General features: G+C 41.0%; 1 long non-coding RNA gene across 1 annotated transcript in view; it reads right to left on the bottom strand.

Annotated features, from left to right (window-relative positions):
• LOC141277737 (uncharacterized) overlaps nucleotides 1-14,778 on the bottom strand; it is a 70,910-nt gene extending 56,132 nt beyond the window's left edge. Inside the window, exons 1-4 of the long non-coding RNA XR_012329511.1 lie at nucleotides 14,600-14,778; nucleotides 12,491-12,604; nucleotides 10,279-10,390; nucleotides 4,609-4,746 (exon numbers count right to left, since the gene is read on the bottom strand). This is a non-coding gene — a long non-coding RNA (uncharacterized lncRNA). The remainder of the gene's footprint in view (nucleotides 1-4,608; nucleotides 4,747-10,278; nucleotides 10,391-12,490; nucleotides 12,605-14,599) is intronic.
• Nucleotides 14,779-15,093: the final 315 nt, after the last annotated feature.

Here is a 15,093-nt window from a genome sequence, read left to right as displayed (position 1 = left end):
CTATATTTTCATTTTGCACTGGAGCCCACACATTATGTCACTCTTTACTTTTAGAGCCCATGTTGGAAAATGGGGTTTCATGAGACAGCCAAGTGAGTCTGTCAAGTGAATTCTAGAATTATCCAGACTTACCCACTTTGTTGCAGCAAGTTGGTTCCAGGCAAACCCATGTGAAAGGGGCATGTCCACAATGGAGCAGAGAACTTTTGTCTCTCTATCACCAGACTCACTCCCAAGATGAAGGAAAGAAGAGCTTAGCAAAGCATGGCCAGTTATTCTTCCCAACTTTGCCAGTCAAGTAGGTCACCTCACCTAGCCAGTGTCAGTGAATATAAGAGCAGGGAGGTTAAAAGTTATACTACTCAAATTCCCTTCACATGCTGGTACCATTAGGAACGAGAAGGGAAATTGTCACTAATGCTTTCCTGTTTCACTAATGTTTCCCTGTTTTTTTCAATCTCTTAACCCACTCAACTATGCCTTTAAGCCTGTAATTAACGGAATATGGCTCTCCCTTCAGGACAAAGAAAAGACCTTTATCAGGACAGTCCTGCTCACACTTTTATGGGGTTACTCATTTTAGTGGCCTCTGGGAACTACTGGTGGTCGACTTAGAGTTTCATCCCAGAAGTCTCTGATATGGGTGAGAAATTGCTTTAATTTAAATTAACTCCAGGACTACTCATATCCAATGATCAGAAACAACTTTTTGTTTACCAGCCATCCACAGCACAGCTAACCATAGAAAGTTGATGAGGTTAAATGACAAACTAAGATTAAATACATAAAAGCATCCAGTAATACAATTCAGAAATCATAGAAATGTTGCAAATTTGAAAGTACACCTCCGCCAGTATCAAATTCTTCACAGAGAAATTAAAAGGGCACACATTAAACGCTCTTATGAATTAAGGTCCCAAAGTATTAAAGCCCAATTTTGAAATCAAGTTTCCTTGTTACTGTGGGTTAAAAATCCAAAGTCCTAAATGTCCATAAACCATCCTCCCAGCTGTACATTTGGTTCATTCTCAGTCACAGGGCTTTCATTTCCTGAATGCGACTGAGGGCTCCTTCAGTATCTGTAGCTTGGACTTCTGTCACTGACACGGGTGTGGGTCTCTCAGGGCCTTGGCTGTTTTATCAGTTTATCAAGTTTCTCATGAACTGTGTTTTAAAGAGTCTAAAGAGTTACTAAGATACAATTTGATTTTACAGCACTATCCCCACAATTTAAAAACAATCTCAAAAGCAAGCCAATGCCCCACTCCTAGAAGACAGAAACTAGGCACATTTTTGTGCCCAGCATCCAGTACAGAATTTGACCAAAGAACAAAGCAGAAACTCAATGGCATTTGAGAGAAAGATAGTCTCTTTTGTTTTAGCCTCACTAGGATGTCCATTAGTCTATGCCATTTCACTGAAATTTCTGACCTGCAAACTTCGAACCAGGAGGAATCTTTGAAGCCTGACGTTGATTTGTCACTATGAATTTGCCACGTGCAGTGCACAGCCCTGAGCATCTGTCACACATGGACTCTTGAGTTATCCTTCCTCTTTGATGACCTTGTGGTTCACACTGCAGTACTGAACTGATTACGGGTTCTGTCAAGTGACATTACACCTCCAGTTCTGATGCGTAGATTTGACAGTCCTATGCCGTCATGGCCATTTTCACTGCCTCCTGCTATGGAACTGCACAGACCAAAGGCGGCTGCCTTTAAGAGAACATTTGTTTCTCCAGCATAATTGACAAATCCAGTGTCAGCTTGGGCCCACATGTAAAGGGAGTCACTTCAGCCTACGGTAGACCATATGTGTCAATGCCGACAAGTTCTACAAGACATGTTTTCCTTACAACTGAGTCTTTTTCTCAGTCAAGCCTGCTTGGGAAAAACTGTACCTGAAGAGTAAGGCAAGGTGGACGGCTGCCCGGGACTTTCCTGCCCTGTAAACTCCTGCACACTCTCAAGTCAAGTGCCAGGTAAAGGTCTCTGTATACTAAAGACCCTTCAGATGCCTTATTCATTCCGCTCCAGGTATTGCTCAGTCACCTGCAACTCCCTAATGCCCCCTTTCTTTATGTCAGACCTTTACTTAAGTGGCTCGAAAGAAACAGCCACTCTCCCACACCATAAGCTGCAGCCATCAGCCAAAATCAAAGTGTCTTATGGCTGGTTAGATGGTGGCCCCCAAAAGGATATATCCATGTCCTAATCCTTGACTGTTACCTCATTTGGAAAAAAAAAGTTTTGCAAATGTCATTAAGGATCTTGAGATGGGATTTCCATCCTATATTATGTGGATGGGTCCTAAATATAATGACAATTGTCCTTATTATACAAGAAGGGCAGAGGGACATTTGAGACAGACAAAAAAGAAGATACAGACACAGAAAGGGGGTGATGTGAAGACAGAGACAAAAACTGAGTGATGTGGCTTCAAGCCAAGGAAGATGGCGGCCACCAGAGCTGAAAGAGGCAAGGGATAGAATCTCCCCTAGAGCATCTGTAGGGAGAGCAGCCTTGCTGACACCTTGATATCACACTTCTGGCCTCTACAACTGTGAGATAGTAAATTTCTCTTGTGTTAAGCCTCCAAGTTTATTAGTCTCCCAGCAAGCACGGGACACTTATACAGCATGCACTAAACCTTTTCTAGGCTTCAGCAGTTTACTGCACAAACCTAAATATTTTCAAACAGTCAAAGGTCTCAACATCCCACCATACATTAAAAACCAAGGCACTAGACTACCTTCCTTGGCAGTAACAAAATATCTTCCACAAGGACAGTTTGCTCTCTAAGATGTCTGCTCCTTTCTTTTTATTTCTCAGTGTTCCCAGGTAATGCACCAAGTGTTAGGGTCTTTTAATTACCTTCCAGCAAGTACAATGCCTTAATTCCATTTGGTTTGGAATAAATTAGGAAACAAGATAAAAGCGAAAAGATGGAGGGCCGAATATTCCTGTTACTGAACGGTCACGTGAAGAAACAGTAAGGGAATTTAACACAGATTTTTAGTTTAACAGCATAACTGAAAAACAAAAACAAAAACCAACCAACCAACCAACCGTTCTTCTACCCACTGAAAGGAAAGTAAAAGTGAATCAGGGAGCTTCCAAATCTTGTGAAGCAGCTTAAAAAGGGAGTGGGGAGGGGGAAGGGGAGGCACACAACTGTTGAGAACGTAACACTCTAATGCACAAGGTCAGGGATCCTAACAAATTCTCAAAGTCTCAACATATACCAACAAGAACCGTATTATTGGAAATATAAAGGCACAGAGATATAAATGCATAGAGATATAAACTATTTGGTATTAAAAACAGACCTTGCTATATAAACATATAGTATGCCACTTTTATCACTTTATGAGAATAACCGTATAAAGAAAGTCCAGAAGACCCCACTGCTGTCATCTTGCAAAGGATCAAAATTCAGCACCTACAGGGCCCCACCCACCCTCCATGCTGTGTGTCTGTGTGTCTCTAAAAACAACAACCTGCAATTGGCATATAATTAAACCCACAGGCAGCTTTGAATAATGAGATCTAGGCAGAAAAAGTAGCAGCAAAGACAACAGTAGCTGGAATTTGGTAGAAAAGAAAGAGAAGACTTTTTAAAAGCTTCCAGTTCAAGTCAGAATTAAGGTTAAGTTTCAACAGCTTGGGATAGCTGTGGATGTTTTGCTGTTCTCTGAAAAAAGAAGAAAATCTATCATAAGTCTGTTCATTCGAGAAAAATACTGTGTTTGTTTAGTTTTTTTAGCCATGCCCAAACGACTCTCAATTTTGAACACTGTTCAAGGGCAGAATGTATATTGGTTAGGATGTGCTCATAGCTGGTGCATCTCCAAAAAATGCTTCATGAAGACTGCCAGCTTCTGACATCTTCGATGGTGACAGCATTATGCAGAGAGGCCCGAATGCCTCCCACGGACCCAGAAGAACCACCGATGCAGCCGTTAAGAACAGGAGCATCTGGTTGAGCATCAGGACGACCCTCCTTCCCGTCACCAGCTCCTGTGAGAGTCACGGCACCTGAAGCCATCGTGTCCAACCTCCCACCTGAAAGCCCCCACAGGTGGCCAGGAGCATCACACATCTCAGTCATTAGAAAATTCCTTTCAAACGCAGTGAAGGACCATCATGCTCACAGGTAACCTAGGTTAGCTCAACTCTTCGATGAGCCTGCCGTGCAGGGGGCAGGCAGCTATTCTCATGCGTGAGAACATACGTTTTTCATGGAGCTGACAGAATTAACTACTCTCTCTGACGTTCAGGGGAGCAGCAGTGTCTGTTCTTACACTGAACAGGCTGTGCAAGCTGCACCAGAGATGGGATGGCACCCTCTGTGCTGTCAGAGCAGAGATTGTCAAAGGAAATTTTGACCAAAGCTCCTAGAAGGTGTGGCCCCCGCCACGCTCCCGGCCGTGGAATCCTGCTAAGGGGCCTGTAAACAGCAGCAGGAGCACCCCCGTAACAAACGGTCTTTCCCAACTAGTTACAATAACTGCTACTCCAGGATGGGCAGGCTCCTAGATGTGTCTCCTTCAGCGTCTGAAAACTAAACCAATTCTCTGACAAGCTTCTGAATGGGACATGTACTCACCTATGCCTTTGCAGGGAGATCATATTGAGTTCAAGAGCTTTGTCGAGAAATCTTTTTTCTAAAGCATCATCTTCTTTGGTGTTGCCAATGTGGAATTGAATATTCATCTTGCTTTTATTCTGGGGCTCCACTGGACATCTGAAAAACATGTTTTTTGTTCCAGCTATTTTTCTACGATGTGCAACTACCATTAACAAAGCAACAGAAAAGTTTTAAAAACCATTTTCCAGATGCAAACAAGAGATTAAAAAAAAGATCTGTGCCAGAACATTTATAATTTACTTAGGGAGACCACTCTTGCATATGGAACAGTGAGTTAACATTCTCTTATACGACTCATACTTAATTTCCAAGAGCCTCAGTTTCCTCATCTGAATATTAGGAATAATAGTAATATCTCCATTTCATACTAGTTATGACAGTTCAGTGGTACAACATATATGAGGCTTCCAACCCATGGCAGCCACACAGCAATGTGAACGACCCTTTCTCTACAAGGCTGCAGAGAAAAAAAATGAGTTGGTCCGAATAGTGGCGGTAAGATTTAAAAATAATGAGCAGCAGCTTTCAAAGCACTTAAAACACTGTATTGTCCCAAGCTGTGTGACCTTGAACAAGTTACTAAATCTCTCTGTTGTGCCTCTCTGATGTGAGGACTAAATGGCCACAAATTCTCTGCAGCCCTCCCAGCAAGAGGTGGGGTCTTGTGCTCCACACCTTTTGAATCTGGGCTGGCCTTGTGGACTTGCTTTGACCAAGAGACTGCAACAGGAGTGACGCTGTGCAACTTCCAAGCTGAGGCCTCAAGGGGCATGCGGCTTCTATACCTGCCCTCTTAAAACATCACTGCCATGTAAACAAGCCCGAGCTAGCCTGCTGGAAATAACAGGCCCAGCCAACAGCCAGCCAGCAACAGCTGCCAGACAGATGAGGGGGGCCATTTAGACTCTAGGTGGATCACCAGATGACTTTGGTTGAATAAGTGATCTCAGACGAGACCAGCAGAAGAAATCACCCCACTGAGCCCGGCCCCACCTGCTGACTGAAAAGAATCCTGAGCAAAAGAAATGGCTGTGGTTTTAAGTCACTGTCTTGAAGTGTTCTATGATGCAAAAGTAGATAACTGAGAAATTCAGAACAGCATCTGGAACACATTCAATGCTATGTAAATATCTATTGAAGTCAATAAATTTGTCTTTTCATTCTCTGCACCTTGCACAGGGCTCATACAGACTCTCAAAAATGAATGAGTCAAGTTTCATCTAGGATACGTTAGTATTGGACTTCAGTTTCTGATTTGGAAAGTAAGCAAGCCAAAATTATCTTCCACTGACAAACAAAGGAGACAAACAGAAGAAGAGCTGACATGTTATTCTGGATTACAAGGAAAATATGTAATAACTCTCTCCATTTTCTCAAGCACATCCTGTCTTATTATTCCACTTCTACTGGGTGGGATTCATTAAAAGTAAGCAGCAAAGAAAAGCAGGGTGAGGAAGCCCCCATTAAAAGCTATGCTTGCCTCTCAGGGCACACACATAATTCCTGTTAAAGTTAATAGGAGTCAAGTGCACGTCGACAGACAGAAGAGACACAAGCAGGGAAACCAAGTATCTGGTAATAGGCTTTGAGCCTGAATTCTGGGACCCCCTTTTCACAGCTAGTAGGTATCCTGGTTGACATTTACGTTAAAAACTTAGTGTCTACCCTCTTTGATATTCTGCTGCCTCAGGTTCCCCAGGCGACAGTCCAATTATAGAGCTGGAGCAGCAAAAAGGACATGTGATTTAAGGGCAAAAATATTAAAAGGGGGAAGAATTAGAAACCTGGATTTACAAAGAATCTGTATTTACAGTCGTCCCCCCCACATTTATCCATCCTACTGTGAACATAGGTGGTATCATCACAGCAACAATGTCATAACAACTAGAAATTGAAGATTAAATTCGCACGGTGCCCAAGAGTGTCCCTGCTGTGGGGCTGAGGGAAGAAAGAAAAAGATGAAGGGGAATCAGCTGCTCCCAACCTAGCAAGACAGCTGTGGAGGGAATTCAAATTCCACAGGACAAGGGCTGTGGAAGCACAGAGCTGAGCAAGTAACTCTGCCCGAGGGAAGGTTGAAGGTTTCAGAGGAAGGGAGGTGGGAGGGGTCACGACAGGGGGAGACGAAGGAAGGGCATCTGGCAGAGAGCTGTCTCTGCCAAGGCACGGGGGACCCCAGCAAGTTCTCTGCAGCACCTGGGGTGCTGGGTGCCTGGTTGGGGGCAGGACTGCAGACCGCAGAGGGCCCTGCAGACACGCTCTCCCAGGAACTGGATCGATCGGATCCTGGAGCAACGAGGAGCAATCAGGTCTGCACAACAAGGAGTTCTGCATTGTAAAAGAAGCACTAGGACATAGGGGCTTGAGGGTGGGGACACTGCAGGAGAGCCCTGATAGAAAGCTCCCACAAAGAACTTCCTAGGTCAACAGAATTAGGGCTCGTGACCAAGACAGGGACACTGGGGTGTTTCAAGCATGGGCAGTAAATGCAAATGCCAATAGGGACCCAATGGTCATATAAATGAGTATAACAGGCCCAACATGGCAGACTCAGCACAAACTCCCTACGTTACCTGTTAACTGTGAGGGCCTGTTCTTTACTTCCACAGAGAAACAGTCTCCCTTTTGCTTGAAACATACGGCCCTCCCAGTCTGTTTCTCCCACTTTCAGAGACACGGGGATTATGAAATAAGACATCTGGCTTTAAATCATCTTCCCATGCTCCAGTAAGGGCTCAAATTGCGTGTTTTAAACCCTGTGAGCCATGCCGAGCACTGCCGTGGGCTGTGCTGGGCCACCGCTCCCAGGCGTTATCACTGAATCCCACAGCGAGGGCAGGACCTGTGGCCTGAATGAGTTGGGGGGCAGGGAGAAGGTGCCAGGCTGACAGAGTGCTAGCAGGGGGCCGGGAGGGTGTGGAAGCAGCGGGTAATCCTGGGACTGCAAAGCTTCCAGGACAGAGTCTGAGCAGCGCTCCCCAGGGAGTCTATGACGGAAGCTGATAAGGATGGTTGTGACTGGAAAAGCGGTGCCACAGTCAGTCATAGAAATTTAGGAAATCCTGAATTAACAGGGCTACAAGGGTTTCTTGACTCAACTTCCTAGAGCGTCTCAAGAGCTCCAGTGAATCGTGAACTCCCAAGAGGATAATTCATACAGGAACAGAGTTTTCCCCAAATGCATGTGGCTGAAAAACCCACTGCATCTCTGGGATGAGTATTCTAGAATGCCCACTGAGAAACCCCGGGACTTCCCAAGGTATAAGAGGGGTGTGTGTGAGGGGAAAGGCACCACCTCAGCGCGAAACAGCATCTCACAAAGGTGGTGAGGGTTAGGAGGGCGCAAGAAAACCGCAGGCAGTTGGCAAGCGATGACAAGACGCTCATTTCAGTGGTGTCTGCTCCAAAAGACAAACCAGAAACAACAAGGGCGCGACGAGTGCATCCTGAGGTGAGAGAAGCCCACAAAAGAGTCACTAGGCCTCTCCTGACTGCCTAACTTTTAAATAAAAAATTAACTCTAAATTTGCACATGATTAGGAAAACTAGAGTAAAAATATAAAGATCTATTCCCTTCCATATAGGTGGTTGCCATTAACGTTTTTTTGTGTATTTTCAGGATCAGATACACAAATGTGTGTAAGTGTATATATGCGTGTTTCCATATGTACATATATACATATATAGTATTTACAAATACAAACACTGTGGGTTTCTAAGTGGAATAACAGAAATGTCCTTTTCTACACCTGCTCTTTTTCCTTTTGACCTGATGACGTATCAGGTCATCTTCCCAGTTTGCTCACAGACCTTCCCCGTTCTCCACACACACGTTACTCCATACCACGGATGGATCCTAATTTCCTTCATCAGACCCCTCCTGAAGGACATCTGGGTTGTCTCTAGATTTTCTCCATTACGTAAGTATCCCTCATTGGACTTGGGGGTGCCTGATTTTATGCACACTTCTGTGCAAGACAGAGTACTGGCAGAGGGCAGGTGCCTAGAAGTAAAAGTCTTTGGTCAAAGAGCAAGAGAGTTTTGAACTTTGATGGACGCTGCAAACCTCACTCCAGAATTGAACACATTTATTATACTTAACATAGGCAAAGTGTGCTTGTTCCCTCGTCTACACCAGATGTTATCAGTCTAGAATTTCTGCCCATCAGAGGGGAAGAAAATCCCATGGTTTTCATCTGCATTTCCTAAAGAAGTTGGCCCCTCTTCATTTGTCTAGTAGCCAGCTGTGTTCCTTCTGAGTTGTTTGCTCATACGGGTAGAAACCATCCCCTGCCTTTTTAAAATTTGATTATCCTTTTTCATTTATTTGTGGGTTCTCCTCTATATCAACAGTAACCTTTATATGTTAATACACTACCAAACTTTTGTGTCTGTCACTTTGTTTTGTTTATGTCTTGAACTGTAGAAAAGTTTTAAATTTTCATGTAATTAAATATCTTTTACTTTATGGCTTCTGAGTTTTATGGCTTACTTAGGAAGGCTTCTGTACTCCCTACACTTACACAGAAATTCTCTCCTGTATTTTATATTTGCTTCTTGCATTTAGTTGCATTTGCATCTTTTCGACTCACTAGAATTTGTGTATGCTGTGATGCAAATATATAATTTCTGTTTAAATGAATTATCAATGCTTCAATCAGTCAATTAGACAAAAAGTCAAGTTAGACTTTAAAATTGTATAAGTTAAAATACAATTCTCAAGTAAACAGGGACCAGTTTCTGGACTTTTCCACCGATCTGTGTTTCCCTCTGCCAGTGGCTTTACATGTTAATAGATCCTATGTTAACATTACATTTTATTAATGTTAACATATATGTTTAATATGTTTCATCTATCCTTTTGCACTAACTTTTTCAGGTGAACACTGAACTGACTTCTAGATATTTACTAATTTTTGTGACTATTGCGAATGGGATCTTTCCTTGTTTTTTATTGTTATTTCTGGCTTATGGGAAAGTAACTGACTTTTACATACTTAGACATAACTGATCACAATTCTGAACATGATCATTTCTAGTTTTTCCACTGATTCCTGCATTTTGAAAAAACAGTCATTATCATCTGTGATTTTTGTTGTTTCCTTAGTAAAGACTCTGGAACCAGCGCCCCCAACTCTCCCCATGTTCTTATCCTGCCTGATCCCACTTCCCCACTGCACCTGACCCTAACCTGTCTGCGCTGCTATAAAACACTGTCTGTTCACAGGGTGGTGATGACAATAAAAGGTATTCATATCTGTGAAGCGCCAAGGGCTCTGCCTACTTTATTTTATCTTGGGGTTGTCACTAGACACATCACATGCTTCCCTCTCTTTCCTAAGGCATGGACCCCACATGAAAGGGAGAAAAGGTGACCTCATATCTGGATATGGATTTTGTCACTTCAAGAGCTTTATCATATTAAAATTAATATCTAATACATATTAAACACTATGTGTCAGGAACATCCTAGGCACGTTCCATAAGAACCACAAATAATATTGACAGCTAACCGTTAAGGAAGTAATTAACCGTTAAGGAATAACCATTAACGCTGTTTTAATTTTAGCCCACCGGAAAATATAAGGGGTATAAATTCTAGTAGCATTAAAAAAAAGAAAGAGTTACCAATTCTAATAGTAGCTTTTCCTTTTCGACCACTTTCTAAAATTATAGTTCTCCTTTTCTGTCTAGCAGCTTTGTATGGTTCCTTCACCGATGGAGAAGTTATCCACTGGTACTGAGAGAGAAATGATAAATATGCCATTTAAGTTACAGGTAATTTAGGAGGGTTTGATCTTCATTGGAAATTAAGATATTTTAAGTTAATAAAAGGTCTTCAATCTGCATTTCTGGGAAGCTAAATTAAAGCATCACACAACATTTTCAAAAACAGAAAAGCCATTTCATTTGACTAAAAACTTAGTTTTAAGATGGCAGAAAGTACCTTGATAATTTTCTTTTAAAAAGGAAAGAAAAACAAGCCATTAAAGAGAAATTCTTCCAAGAGAATTAAAACATGTTATATGCCTCTAACTTGGCACTCTTTCCATTCTGGAGATCTTTTTTGGTAACTGCTTTCATCACAGAATGATTTAAAGTAAAATAAATTGAAATTAGAGTAATTATTTCCTAATGAGTGGCTATTTCCATTTAAAACCAAAAGCCAACTAATTATTGCTTTTCCCATAAAATTAAATATGAAGTCTACATTATGTAATTATACACTTATTTCCCGCTTGTGTATTCTAATTTCTTCCTCAAAAACCTAAGATGCCATCTTGCAGACTGCCCCCAGTGGCTACTATTTTGGCAGCAGCAAAGGTCAGCTTTAAACATTTTGCATCTAAAGTGGCTTTACATACCTTTGGATAGAAAGTACAGTCTGAGCACCGTCCAGACACCTAGATACCTAAAGGGCATCCAAGATAACAAACCAAAGTCCTGATATTCCCTCAAAAGCTGCTCCTCCCATCAGCCCCCTTCTAAGTGATACCACCCAGTTGCACACATAATCATCAACGACTTGTCTCCTTGTTACTGTCTCCTTCATACCCCACACCTAATATATCGGCAAGCCTTGTTAGCTACACCCTCAAAACACAACCTGAATTCAACCACTTTTCACTTGCTGCAAACTTCCAACCTAACCTAGGCCATAAACAGCCCTTATTTGGACCCCTGTGATAGTCTCCTAACTGGTCTCCCTGTTTGTCTTCTTTATCCCCCTCAAGTCTATTCTCTATACCAGGTCATCTTATTCAGATACTATTTGGATCATGCCTTGTCCCACTTCAAAACTCTCTACTCGTTTAGAAGAATCCACATCTTTACTCTGGCCTTCAAGACTTTACAAGAGCAGACCCCTGGCTAGCTCCTTGACCTCATGTCAAACCACACTCTTCTTCACTTAGTACTCTGGCCATGTTGGCCTCCTTGCTTTTCCTTAAATACTCCACCCACCTACATGCCTGCATACTCATTGCCTCCTTGTCCTGGAATGTGCTTACTCCAGTTCTTCCATGGCTTGCTCCTCTCTTCATTCAGGTCTCCATTCAAATGCCACTTCTCCAGTAAAGCCATCCCCTAACAAACCTGTCCAATGGAGTCCTACCTGCCCCCCCTCACTTTCCTTACATTAAGATATTTTTGCACTTCCTACTATCTAAAATTATATGACTTATCTGTTTACTCATTTCTATCTGAACTCCTTCACTAGAATGTAAGCTCCATGAGGGCAAGACTTTTGTCTGTCTGGTTCACTGCTTTATCCCTAGTGCCTAAACCCGTATCTAGCACACAGAAGATAGTAAAAAAATTACTTGTGAATCTGACAAATGAATAAAGTACTGCTGGCAAGAATTCAGAGGTTGCACAGGAAAGAAATAATGCTCTTTGTGGAAGCAGGCTTAGTATCTAGGTTCACCTCTATTTAGAGTAGAGATAAGAACAATTTACAAGTATAATTCACTTTAATTAGTACATTATCTGCTAAAGACATAAGGGAAGTGCAACACTAGAAAAGTACAGTTGCAGCTTGAACAACATGGGTTTGAACCTCGCTGGTCCATTGACACACGGATATTTTTCAATAAATATGTACTATCATCCTACACGATCCAAGGTTGGTTGAATCCACAGATGCGGAACCACTGACTATAAACTTATACCCAGATTTTCAACTGCGTAGGGGTCGGCACCCCTAGCCCCACATTGTTCAAGGGCCAGCTGTATATGATGAGGAAAGTTAAACACATTAAGTTTTAAAAACTGTCAATACGTGAACAAATTCTTTTTGTTTTCCTATGTGTTTATCAATTTAAAAAAAGTGACCACATACCAATAAGTGGATTTTTTCTTATATCCAGAACGAGCAGAGTTCTGTTGGTTTCAAGGGCCTTTAGTAAAGTCTTTGCTCCTTCACTGGTGAGGCCACACTGCTGCAGGTCCAGTGCTTTCGATGAAAGACAAAAGGTCATTTGCAAAGTCTATACAGATTTAACATATAGACAGCTCCCATTTTCTCACGTGTGGAAGAGTCCTGCACAAGAGAAGTCATGGCAGGTCTGTAATTTTGGATATGGAAAAAAACAGAAATGTATACGCACACACATAATGCATAATCCAATTTAAAAACCTCTTCTTGGATGTGCAATGATAACCCTGCCTTTAGTCCCAATAAATCATCCAACATATTTTACAATTACAGAACTGAAGAATAACTGTATATAACCTATGAGCAAAAAGCATCACAAAATGAATCTCAGTTCATAATTAGCAAGGGCGGCAGTGGCATGTAAACCTCACAAGCAAAACCTGGTGGAGCTCAGAAATGCACTGCATTCTTTTGATCATGATCTTCAGCTCCAAATCACACATGAAACTAGTTAAAAGGGGAAAACAAAATAGAAGAAATGTAATAACCGTTAGTTTTAGAAGAAAAAAAGACAAGTCTAAGAGGTTACAAATAATAACAAATTCAAACACTGTGTGAATAGAGAATACATACTAAAAACCTATCATGAAATATGATGGTCAAGAACTCTCTCCATAAAAAGTCAGACAAAAACCAGACAAAAACCAGAAAAACTGATCATGAATTCTAGGGGCTGAACAACCTACTCATTTAAACCAAAGGGATCATCACCAAAGCACAGGTATTAAAAAATATAACTATCATGAGTCATTTATTTAAGTGTTGAGTGGACCATCACATTAAAATAATTGGAGTCTTTCAACACCCCCATGACACATAGAAATAGCAAGTCAGACATATGGATCTGACAGGATATGATACAACCCTTACAAACTCTCACTACAGAAGAATGGACACAGGGTATAATTAACCAAATAGCCAAATTAATACAAACAGCCAGTAAACCTCACCAGTAAATCAAATGAATACAAAATAAAACAAAATGTGGTTATTCTCCTATCACATTAAGGCAAGATTCTGTAAGAAAAGCCTTTAAATAATGTCTATACCCTTTTGATCCAACAACTCTCTTTCTAAGAATTTAACCAAAATAGTCAGAGATATAGGTAAGGATATATATCAGAGGACTATTTGTAACTGAAAAACTGGACAAAGCTTATACACAAGAATGGATAAGCTATGTGCACTGTGGCATATTCATATAATGGAATACTGAACAATTCCAAAAAATGATGCAGGAGATGCAAATTTACTGACTTGCTAAAATGCTCATACTAAATTAACTGAAAAATGTTATAGAATTTGGAGTAATCCCACTTGCATAGAAAATGGAGAGGTACTCATTTTTGTAGTTTTACATTTTTTTACAAGTGCTACAAGCCAGTGTTTGTGAGAGGCAGGCTTCACATCTACTGTTGGGGTGGACTACAAACTGGCATAGCATTTCTGGGTGGTAATTTGGCCATGTGTATCGAAAGTCTTAAAAATATGTCACACTTAGTCATTCCACTTGTAGTACCTTATTCTACAGAAGTAAGCCCGATGGACACAGAGATGTATATATAACGTATTCACATTGTTTGTGACAGGAAAAAGCAAACTATCTAAATCTAATGGCAAAGAATTGATTAAACTATGGGACATCAATACGACGCAATACTACATGATACATCATTAAGTGAAAAAAGCAGGAATATGAAATAGCAAGTATACTACAATTCTACTTTTGTAATCCCTAAGTGTACAAATATATTTATAGAAAAAAAAAGACTGAAAGTATATACACCAAAATGAACAGTGATTATATCTGGGTATTAAAATTATAGGTAATTGTTCTCTTGTTACTCTGTATTTTCTATAAAGGATATATGCAACTCTTAGAGAAAGTTTAAAAGCAAAATAAAAGCTATCAGTAAAATGAGGCTTTAAAAAACATCCTATCACAACAGTATCATGCCAAAAGCTAAGCATATATCATATTAAAAATTCAATATTTTCAATTTTAGAATTTACCTCTAAGCCATAAATCCTCACTAAGAGATTCTGCCAAAGCACTTGCACCCAGGTCACCAATGAGCGTGTTGCAGTTCAGAGTGATGCGCCTCAAACCAGCCATACAGTCAAGATCAGGTCTCCTGGAACGAAGACTCTGAGCCCAGGTTTCTTCATGCCTTCTGATAGTCTGATACTTCAAAGATTTAATGGGATGAAATTAAGATGCTTGAATAAGGAAACAGTGTGTGCCTACTGAGTACGGCTTATTATGTCAGAGATTTACACACACACATATCAAGTATATATACCAGGAGCATCAACCTGAGAAATGAAACAGTCACTTCTGGTTTATGAGTCCAGTGACCCAGATTCTAGTCAGTCAGTGATTAGATTCTAGCCACTGGATTTCCTGTTTCTGAACACTTATGTAAAGTTGGACAACTCAATTACAGTCTATGAATTATTTTCCTTATCTTCTAAGTCAGGGAATTGGTTCTAAATTCTATCTTTGC

The sequence above is a fragment of the Tursiops truncatus genome, unplaced genomic scaffold (genome assembly GCF_011762595.2).
Source record: "Tursiops truncatus isolate mTurTru1 unplaced genomic scaffold, mTurTru1.mat.Y mat_scaffold_275_arrow_ctg1, whole genome shotgun sequence".
Classification (NCBI taxonomy): Eukaryota; Metazoa; Chordata; class Mammalia; order Artiodactyla; family Delphinidae; genus Tursiops; species Tursiops truncatus.
The sequence above is the reverse complement of the archived record's forward strand: the minus strand, read 5'-3'. Positions and strand labels throughout refer to the sequence as shown.